Raw genomic sequence first — 12,403 nt, 5'->3', positions numbered from 1 at the left:
GTGTTACAAAGTTGGTAATAATGATGAAGACGGACTCGGTGTGACTGGGACTCGTGTTTATTCAGAACTCTCAGATACAAACACAATAAACTTGCGCTGACTGACAGCGCTCTCATAACTCAGTAGTTACTATAAATAACTTTGTTAGCAATCGCTGAGCTCCGTCTCTGGTACATTAGTGATGTCCGGTTCGCGAACAATCTTTCATTTGAACCGATTCTTTTTAGTGAACCGAATCAGTTCACCAAATCGGACTGAATCGTTCTAAACGGTTCGCGTCTCCAGTCAGCGCTGATCCATAATTTACTAAAGTTACTAACTTTCTGACATGAGTGACAGCCCCTCAGACTAAAAATAGACTAATAACCTGAAGTATATGCTGTAATTACAACAGTTCACTGAACTGAGACTGACAGAACTGATGTGAAATGAACTCAGTAGTGATGTTACGTTCGTGAACGAATCGTTCTTTTTGAACGAATCTTTTAGGTGAACGAATCGTTCTCGTTCAAGTAGTCCACTGACTCATATTTCTCGTTCACTGAAATTCCTCCCTCCACAGCAGCATGGCGCTATTAGCAGCGAGGAGCGAGCGCATGCGCAGCTCTGTGGACTGTTTCATCCTGTCAATGACAAAACTTCGAGCCAATAGCGTTCGAGTATAAGATGTGACGGAGCATGTGATTTGTTGAATTCAGTGAACGAATACGCCTTTTACTGACCGAGATGCTTTTGAGTCCGACTCTGAACCAAAGACTGATCTCCTTCTCGACTTGTTCGTGAACGAACTGTATTTCGTTCGTGAACGAAATGAACCAGCTATTGAACGATACTGATAGCGAACATGTAGAGCTCGGCTTGTGTAGTTAGGCATATACGGTATGCAGCAAAGAAAGACATGTACACTTTACCATTTTAATGAAAACAGTGTAATAATGCAGGCTGATGGTTAAATGATTGTATAATTACTGATGTATTGTGTTTGTATTATTTATTTTCATTGTTGTTGTTTTATAAAATTAATACAAATTACTTCATTACGTTTGAGTCATGTCATGCAATTCTCCAAAAACTGCAAAACAAATAAAAAATGCGATATTATTGGAGTTAACGAACACGTCCATCACTGACCGAGTTGCTTTTTTGAGTCTGAACGAGAGATCTCGTTCGTGAACGAACGAACTGGTACATCTGGTTCATGAACGAATTGAACCACCAACGATACTGAACGAACACGCCCATCACTGAACGAGAGAGAGAGATCTCGTTCGTGAACGAATTGAATGAACTGCTGCTACATCTCGTTCGTGAACGAATTGAACGAACTGCTGCTAGATCTCGTTCGTGAACGAACTGGTGGTGCATCTCGTTCGTGGAAATGGATGTCGGTCATTTAGCATGTGAATCACTCTCGTTCAGCAATAAGCAGAGAGCTGATGGCTGCAAAGCGCAGTTTTAGGCTACGATTGTTTATAACTCTACGTTCGTTTACCATAATCCCAGATATATCTGAATAATATGAATGTGTAAATGTCTGACCAAACAATTAATTGTTAATCATGCAAGAAAACCTTTGTGCTTTGGTCTTCTGAACTTATTTATACTTATTTTATTTAATGATAGATGCACACATTTTAATAAAGCCAAATGATTTTTTTGTAAGTAAATACGTTCGAAATAACGCATAAGACACTCTTTTTGCTACCTGCTGGGATATTTATGGAATATAAAAAAAATGGTCACTGAACGAATCAATGAACGAATCTGAACGAATCATTTTGATGAACGAACTGAAAATGAACAAATCTCTTGAAAGAATCGAAATTTCCATCACTAGAACTCAGGTCCATCCGTCTCTCTGGCAGCAGCTCGTGCCTGCTTGTGCCTCGTAGACCTCGTTAAACCACGCCCCCTCCGCTCATTTCAAATGCAAAGATGTCAGCCAATCACAACAGTGGGCGTTTTTACTGAAGTCTCACCGCAGACACGCCTCTTGGAACAGGGCATTCAGCCACAGGGCAAACATCAGTATTGAAAAAAATGCCTTTTATTTCTAAATTATGACATTTTATGATGTAAAAATCATACTAACAATATAAGTACACCTCAGGAAACATTATAAAATAATAGAAAAATGCCATGCCATGAGACCTTTAATAAATAATCTTTATTCACTGAGCATTTTTGGATTATATTGTTTGTTTAATGCTAATTAATTGAAGGAGGAGGTTATGTTCAGAGAGTGAGTTGTTGCTATGGCTACTTATATACCCTAGAAGGTACCTCTGTTTTTGGAACCGAAAGTTGAGGTTATCCACTTCTTACCCTTAAACATACCCAGGTATGTCACATAAAGTGTAAAAAAAATTTTAAACAGCAAGCACAAACTACGCAAAAGCTACATACAATTATAGAAGACACAAAAGCTTTGATTTTACTGTGCATGTTTTTTAGCAAAGCAAAAGTAGGCTACCTGGCAATACTGTGTATAAAATGTAAGTTAATTAATATTTACTTCTTGATTATTTACCAATTATTAAGCAATATCATACAAGAGCTGTTCGTCTTAAATAGGTCAATATAAAACCAACTTGGTTATGTTAGCTAAAGTAGCAGTAGAAAGATTGAAGGTAATGGGGAAAAAAAATCTTTAAAATAGCATGCACTTAGAAATTGTTCACAAAAAACGATTGACATTTATTTAGAAAGTGCATTTTGGTGTCATGTTTTCTTTTCCACGTATGTTTGGTGCAACCAAAGGAGGATTGTGAACTTGTGTCATACATTCACTGACAGATGGAGTGGAAACAGAGGAGATAAGAGTAATGTCTGACAGCACTGCAGATGATTCTGTCATTGTAGTACTCCACATTTCAACTCAGTCATCCGCTGTCTGTCTTCTCCCCGGCCCACAACTATACTCATGAGTGACTGGAGGGATTCTCTGAAATCTGCCTTTGCTTTTAAGATCTAAAATAAAATGTCAGATTCTCTCCCATTGACCCGGTGTAAAACTATCCGAGTGTGCTTTAAGTGAGACACAAAATTCATATAGACAGAGACAGATTTTCCCACTCATCTTGAGAAGGTTTAACTGACAGAGAGTAAATGAGCCCAAGCCCATTTCTTTCAAGTGTATGAGGTGGTCTGAACTAACGGTGAAGGGATAGAGTGCAGAAAGGTTGCACTGATCAAACAATATATCATACTAAGATTAGACAACTGTCCACAAAGTACAGAAAGTTAGAATTCAATTCACTTCAGATATGGTCTTTTGTGACTGCCATGTTTATTAGTTCAAGGACACTTTTGAAGGATTTTTAAGAGAGAAAATAAAACTACCACATCATGGAGCCAGAAGAATTAATACAGAACTGTATGACTCCAGGCAGATAATGCAGAAATAATCAGTATATCAAACGAATGCAAAACAAACGGCAACCTCAAACCAAAGTGCCCAGCAGGTGCTCTTCTTTTTTGTTGTTGTTGTTGTTGCTTGCACTCTCTCTCTCTCTCTCTCTCCAACTTTTCTGTCCTCAAGACTAGCCAAACCAAAGTGACTGCATTGATCTGCAGAGGCGTCTTTGCTTGTCACTGCCCAGCACACTCGCAGTTGGCTAGTCCCCCACTGGGACTCAAGTTAAAGAAATAGTTCCGGCTTCAACCAATCTTCAACCATTTTGGGGTGAACTATCCCTTTAGGCCTCAGCAGTTCTGATGTACAATTAAACTGTTTGAATGCAGGGGACTGTTACATAATCAAATGTCTGGAAAGGCCTGCAGAGCTGTTTTAAAGCACTGTCTACTGAAGTCCATAGATGTTATGAGCTTTTCTGGATGGTGTAACCACTGCGGCAGGCAGTCAAGAAAATGAAGTGAAGAAAAAACAAGAAGAGAACATTTAAATGGTGAAAAAATGTCTTCCATTGAGCCATTCTGCCAGTTCACGAGTTCACACTTGCATATAATTTATAGAGAGTACATTTAAATGCGTATTTGGTGTGCTGTCCGGGGGGAGGGCTTTGAGCTCGGAATTTGGCCCGAACCCAGAGTACCCCCTGTGTATGTAAGTGGTTAGAACTAAAAGTGTGGAGAAGGGGTTGTGGAGGGATGCTGATAACTGTCAACAAATGGAGGTAGGATTGCTGCGTATAAATACCTCTTATTGTTGATTTGCTGAGTGCTCTCCACTTGTGTCAATTATCTGAACGTGCTCCTCCCGAACCTTGTTAATAAAACATCATTAGTTGTCAAAATGCCAATGAAAAGGCCACTATGTATTTTCTTGTATAAAGAACGTTTAGATAAATAAATAAACCCATGTCATTATACCATTTGTGTCCTGATATTTCACAAAAACATGCCCACACACACACACACACACACACACACACACACACACACACACACACACACACACACACACACACACACACACACACACACACACACACACACACACACACACATATATATATTGCCAAAAATACCTAGGCATGCAGACTGCTTATATAAACATTTGTGAAAGAATGGGTCACTCTCAGGAGCTCAGTGAATTCAAGCGTGGTACCGTGATAGGTTGCCTACTGTGAAATAAGTCCATTCCTGAAATGTCCTCACTACTAGATATCCCCCAGTCAACTGTTAGTGGTATTATAACAAAGTGGAAGCAATTGGGAACAACAGCAACTCAGCCACAAAGTGGTAGACCACGTAAAATCACAGAGCGGGGTCAGTGCATGTCGCCAACTTTCTGCAGTCAATAGCTATAGACCTCCAAACTCTGTGTGGCCTTCAGATTAGCTCAAGAACAGGTCGTAGAGAGCTTCATGGAATGGGTTTCCATGGCTGAGCAGCTGCGTCAGATGCAGTCGTTGCAAAGCACTCCGCCACTGGATTAAGGTGTTGGTTGTTTTTTAGGGGTTGGCCTTGGCCCCTTTGTTCCAGTGAAAGGAACCCTTAATGCTTCAGCATACCAATACATTTTGGACAATTTCATGCTCCCAACTTTGTGGGAACAGTTTGGGGATGCCCCTTCCTGTTCAAACATGACTGTGCACCAGTGCACAAAGCAAGGTCCATAAAGACATGGATGAGCGAGTTTGGTGTGGAGGAACTTGACTGGCTTGCACAGAGTCCTGACCTCAACCTGATAGAACACCTTTGGGATGAATTAGTGTATTTCAATAATACTTTTAATATTTTTTTAATTTTATATACTTATATAATATTATTTTTAATCTTTAATCTTGTCATTGTTTCATTATGTCAGGACAATTGGATTGATGTTAAAATGATTGTTAAAAATACATTTAAAACCCAATGCCTGAAAATATTTTTTTGCTCTCAAATATTCCAGCTTCCCCTTGCATCCCATTGAAATCCCATTGTTTCTTCTTACTTCACCAGCAAGATTATGTCTGAATTTGTAAAGCTTTTTTTAAAGCATACGGTTGATCTTGTTCAAGGATTTTACCATTCAACATCCATGAAAGAAAAATCACGTAAACTCAAAAGTTAAACCCACATCATCTACAATGCATACATCTAGAAATAATTTTTTTTTTGAGATGATCAAAAGTTGGGCTATACGACTTCAAAGGTGAATGTAAATGTGTCTGTGATGTGACACAAATTTGATGTTCTGCCTTTGCATTTAGTTTCTCTTATGATTTATCTCCCTTCCCAAACCCTTCACCAGTGTCGTGCAAAGAAACAAAACCTCTTGACAAACGCATTTTGAGGAAATCATTCACCATTCTCCAGACACAATAAATAACAACAGAATATGGTGTTTTATCATAATGGCTCTATTAGTCTCCATCTCATAAACTGCACCCTGTGTCTATTTATCTCTCTTCAGGACAAGGCAGTTTAGCTTGGGTAACTGAATTGCAATTTGAGTCACATGTTCTAGCGCTGGAGGACCAGAACAAAAATGATCAGTCTTGGACTGATCTCATAACTCAAACTCTGGCCTGTCAGATAATTTTGTAACCATTTAGCGGATATTAAATATTCATTCATTACAGCGACACACTTTAAATTGCTCACTGCAGTCTCCTCATCCATACATTACTGTGATATATGCATGCTAATAGTCCTGCAAGGGTTTAAGGCAGCTGAACATGTTAAGTCCTCAAAGCCTTTTTGTTTGAATTGAGCCTAATGCATACAGACTTGTACAACATTTTGACAAACTAAACAGCTAAATTGAAATAGTAATCTTAGCATCCCAAATTATTTTATCAAGGTTAATGTATACTTTATACCCGAGGGAAATTCCAAAATACAACCACCACATCACATAAAACATATAGTTAGAAAATAGCACAACACGATAACACAACATTACAACATTATTACAATTTGAACAATTGTAATGCACTACATTCCTTTGATCACTTCACTTTATTGTGACTGTTTGGTCAGGGACAATTGTAGCACTACTTAAATTCAATTGTATGACTGGATTAATAATTGAATCGGTAAACTATGCAATGAACATGTTTTAAAGCTGAAAATTCAGCTTTGCCATCACATGAGTAAATTACGTTTTAAAACGGTGAACAATTTTCAGTGTCAAGCTAATGGAAACCATCTGCTGGGGATTTGTGAAGTGTTTGGAAGTGAGTATTGGAACACAGTTTTGAAAAATTTGTGTCTCTGTTGCTACAAAATTCCATCTACGTTCAAATTATTGTCACTAGGGTTGTGGGGATAGGAAGGATGCTCTGCGAAATTGTATTTATTTTCAAAAACTGACACTTACACAAGGATTTACAGACTAAAGCTGAATAAAAACGAATGATCCACATTTGGAGTAAAAAAGCTCCTGTCTGACAGATAGATATGCTGCACGGGGAAATAACAACGCTCACCCCTATTGCTGCCAAAATTTTATTATTTATTGGCATGAAAGAAGATGTCTGAGTAATCCGGTGTCTGACAATAGAAAACAAAAACACTATCTAGAGCCTAATCCAATTACAGAAGAGAACACGAGAGGAGTCACAATGTCATTTGTATCTACAAATTCAATCTCAGCCACTTTTTCACAGGATACGCAGCCGCTTTTCTTTTCATCTCAACAATTATAAAAAGTATCTGCCTTGCACCTGCCAACCACATAACTGTCTGTGGAATTCTAAATCTAATTGAAAGGTTAGGACAATATAACCAACTTATAACAGCAGAGTGTTTTGTCAGGCCATGTTGATGTGTACATCTCAAACCCTGCTCAGACTACAAGGCCTTCCGGTTAAGTCTTACTGATGCCCGCTTTCTCTAGCTCTGTTTTCTTTTCTCCAAAGCCTCCGCATCTGCAGCCGGCCCATGAATCTTAAGTGAGACGCCCACATACTGTTCCCCTCTCCATCCATTACAATTATGGTCTCCCATCTGAAGGCTATCTCTGTATTTGTATCTGGCATGCTACCATCATCAGTACTGTTGCTTTACAGTCTGTTTAAGAGTCAAATCACATGAACAAACAAACAGACAACCACTTCCTAAACACATGCGTGATGCTATTTGCATCTTTTCTATGCCAGTGATGCCAAACTATGGAAGAGTTTCCACCCTGAGTAAAAAATACGAGGAAATAAATATAATAAAATAACGTAAAATAAAATAGCAAAAAATTTATTAATAAAAAATAAACACCTGTGACACCAAATATGGAAGCCTTACAATTAAAAAAAAAAAGTTAAATAAAAGTAATAAATTAAAACAACAACAACAAAATAATAATAATAATAATAAAATGCCACTAGTGGCACCAAACTATAAATTAATAAATTACTAAAATCAATTAATTAAAACATAAATGGTAACACTTTGCAATAATGTCTCCACTTTATATTAGGTGGCCTTAACTACTATGTACTAACATTTAAATGAATCATTTTATAAAATGCACTTATTGTGTACATACAGGTTTTTACATTGTACTCAGATTTCAAAAATTACCTATATGTAATTACATCTGTAATTAATTTCTGTAGTTACATTTGAAATTACACTGTTGACACTAACCCTACCCTTAAACATACCCATCCCACCACACCTGTCCCTAACTTTACCCGTATTCCACCTCAATATCAGCAAAAGTGTTTTGCAATACAATATGAACACAATAAATATATTGTTCTTATTTTTTGATGCAAGTACATAGTAGTTAATGCCACCTAGTTATGACATAAAACGTTTCATTTACCTTTATTATTTTTTAATCGTAGGCAAAAATGTGCTTTTATTCCATCAAATGTTTATAGGCTATTATTCAGCGAATGGATTACTTACTGGTCCGCATATTAAACTGGGATGGGAGAATATTTTAACAGTTCAAAAAAGCTCAATTCCCCCTAAAGGGAAGGCAAGTGGGAAAGATGCCGAATTCCCACAACGACCTTTACAGTTAAAGGGATAGTTCACCCAAAAAAGCAAATTCTGTCATTCTGTCTAGTCAATGTGGCCCATCAGCTTTTTAATTACTGTTTAATAAAAATATCTATGTGGCAAGCAGCGAGACAGAGGGACCTCGAGAGCGGGACGAGGCCCGACATGAGTGATAATGAACACCAGCTGCTCACCGCACCGGCTTCGTGTCTCACGGAGAAGCTTGGTCGCTTTAAAGGAGGAGCGACGACAGTGAAGGACGAGAGAGGACTAGGCCTGGATTTTACGTTGTGTTATGTGTGTGCTTTTACATTCAGTTTGTTTGTTTTATTGATTAAAGTTTGTTTAATGTTCGCCGGTTCCTGCCTCCTTCCTATATCTACAAACTTAGTTACAATCTACTTTAAATTCATACAGGTTTGGAAAATTTTAAGGGTGAGTAAATGATGACCTAATTAAAATTTTTAGAAGAACTATCCCTTTAAGTTTAAAGTTTGGTGCAGAAGGCGTTTGGTGCATCAACAATCTGTGCTTCTCAGCCTTGTCACAATAAGCAGGGCTAGTCCAGTGCGAGTCTAAAAGATAAATCTTCATCGCTCCCCTGAGCCAAATCCCTGTTTAAGGTCTTAATCAGGGCGGAAGGCCTCAGCGCAATGCAAAACACAACTCCCGCGCAGGCCGAGCTCCAGGGAAGCAACCAGGCAATCCGGCATCTTCATTACCACACACATCTTCCTTTATCTGCTGTTCTGAGACCTGCCAAGAGCCCTTTCGTAGTCTGGGTAATAGCAGACTGCATCTCTCTTCAAAGATAATCCTCCTGCAGAAACTTCTTCGCACTCTCTTCTCAGCTGTTATCACTTCAATGGATTTATAAGACTTTTCATGGTGTTTAGATTTTGTTAAGTGCAGTTGACAAAGCGTTTATCTGTTTGGCTTCATTTGGAGATGTCACAGAAGAATACAAAAATGAAAGAACAAAATGACGCAATAGAGTGCAAAAAGGTTAGAGATTCTGCAAAGACAACAAGAGGCCAGGAATGTTCAAATATAGCTAATGTAGAGAAATGAAAATTGATATAGAAGAATAAAAGTGTTTTTATTTCAGTTTATTCATTTTATTGGTAACACTTTAACATAGGTTCATTAGTTAACTACATTAGTTAACATGAACTTATAATGAACTGGACTTATAAAGCATTTAGTTATTTTTGTTAATGTTAATTTCAACATTTACTAATACTTTATTCAAATCTTGTTAACGTTAGTTAATGCACTGTGAACTATAACATGAACAAACCATGTACAGCTGGACTTTTATTAACTAACAAACAAAGATTAACAAATACAGTAACAAATGCATTGCTCGTGGTTAGTTCATGTTAGTTAATACATTAACTACTGTTAACTAATGAAATTGTAAAGTGTTACCATTTTATTTTGTATGTATTCATTTATTTATTAATTATATTAAGTAATCAATCATTTAATATTTTCAATAACTTTGTATTTTCATAATGAGGTATTTAAATTGTCATTATATCTACAACTTAATATATATTAATTTAGATTTATTGTGTTGAAAAATAAATGCTGATGCCTTATCGACACCACCATTGAAGACAAAGACCCAGAGAAATACAAACAATGCCAACTTGCCATTTTTCAATGATCATTGCATGTTTTTACTAAGGTTTATGCATGTTAAGTTCAATTTGAGTCAAATAAATAACAAACTCCGAAAGCATAATGTGAATAATTTTGACAACAAGCAGTTTGTGTGAGCCTTCGGAGTATGAACGCATCTGGGAACTGAATTCTTAAATTGTAATATGAGGAAGCTCAGTACCACTGTACAAAGTTATTGGATTTGAATCGAATATACACCACCTCAGACGGAAATATTCACAATATTGATTAAAGGGAGTCCAATATTACACAAAAAAGGAGAAATTAAACCATATTTGAATGCGGTTCTTAATAGCCAGGGGCACAAACTTGCACCGTGTGCGCCCGCCTCCATCACAAGCTTGGACTTGCCCTGAGGCTTAAACAAAATACATATCACTCAATATGTCGCTATGACTCACAAACACGCATTAATACGAACCAGCAAGTAATGCTATAGAGGCACTTTTTTAAAATGTCTCTAAACAGTTCTCCGTGACACTCGCTACTCATCTTGCGTGGCTGGTTACGTGTGATTAAGCAGATGCATATGTAAAATACCGAGATCATCAACATTAAACATATAAATCAAAACTGCCTAATGTTACTGAATGAAATGTCGACCCAGGGCGAGCTGTAGGACTGTGAAGCTTTAGGGGTGTTGATGGACTCTATTTACTCCATCTGTGTTTGATCATCGTTCTGAATCTGATCTGGATGGAGTCGGAGACAAAAACGTGTATTTCTCAGCTTTTTGTTCAAAATGTTACTTTTTTATGAAACTTGCCCATGTTTAAGTGTTGATAAAAAAGGAATGCATGCAGCTAGAATAAAAGCAGAGGGTCTGCTCTTTCTTTTGATATGTTGCATGCTCAGATTCATAAAACAAATATTCTATGGGCCATTACATTTTTGTGAAAATGATCAAAAACCCTGGCGGTGGTTGGCAACTTTTTAAATAAACCACTGGCGGGGAAAGAGTTAAAAAGAATAATACCACTGAAAACTAGAAATCACAGCAGGCCGGTGAAGGATGTGCCAAGGTGAGGTGACAAAGAAAGAAGAAAAAAAGGGGATAAAAGGAAAACAGGCTGTTTGGCCTTCATGTAGGATACAACAAAGCACCTCTGATGTTAACAGTGTGCTAGAACGATGTTTATGTTGTGTCGTGTTTGCTGCTGGGGGATTTCACCAGAGGAGGTTATCTCCAGAAAGCTATAGACAGAAAGAAACTATTTTAACGGGACATTATAGAGATGTCTTGTTGCCAAATAAGATATTTAGTATTCAGCAGAGGTCCAGAGAACCAGACTTCAAGAGATACACCATGACACAATCTTTAAACATAACTTCCAACAATTCAGGTGAATTGTGGCCAAATGTAGAAAGGGCAACACTTGCAATCCAGTAGTGTTGTTCTGACTCCTGTCCAACTTTCTGGTTCTTATATATGGCTTGTTATATATGGTCTTGTCTTTAAAGGTGCAATATATAAGATTTTTTGCAGTACAATATCCAAAAACCACTAGGCCAGTGTAATAGATTTTGTTCAGTTGAGTACTTACAATATTCCAAATGTTTCCAACTATTTGTAAATCGTGAGAAAATTGCGATTTTAACCAAGCAACCGGGAAGTCGCAATGTCATATCCACGTTACCCTCAGTTTCCGCTTTTACTGACGTAGAAATCATGGCAACAGACATGGACAACTGCATAACGTCTGGCGCTGTTGTAGTTTCGTTCAAACATTATGGACCATGGCAAGCAGAGTTTTGAACAAAAGAGAGAGAAATCAAAAGAGGACCAGTATCGACGTGGCGTTTTCGAGATGGCGAGAGCTTCGCAACAAACTTCGACTTGACAGAGATGCCGTTCTTGCATGTGCTTTATTAGACAGGTGAACAAATGTACATAAAACGAATCAATGTTATGTATGAAATATTAGAATATCATCAGTATGATGTTCTCATGTTGATGTAGCTTACGCTAGTCTCATACAGCCAACAAACTAACAGAATAACAATATAAATTTCAACACACTCAAATGCAGTTTAGATAGTGTAGACCAAGTGAAACAGCATTTGCGTTTATTAACAATTTTAATTGGTCAAATAAACTGACCTGTATGAGTAGTAATTCAGCAATTGTGGGTAGTTCGGTAGAATGAAATGTCCTAATTTCTTTATATGCCCCGGGACTCGCGTGTGGCGCTCATCCATATACATTATTTCCCCATATTATTAGATCCATCGGTATGACAACAAGTTCTATGATTCCACACTCATTCACTGCGTCATCAATCTACACCTTTGTTACTGTTTTGAAGAGGTTAGC

The sequence above is a fragment of the Gobio gobio genome (genome assembly GCF_949357685.1).
Source record: "Gobio gobio genome assembly, chromosome: 8".
Lineage (NCBI taxonomy): Eukaryota > Metazoa > Chordata > Actinopteri > Cypriniformes > Gobionidae > Gobio > Gobio gobio.
Note: the sequence above shows the minus strand (reverse complement) of the source record.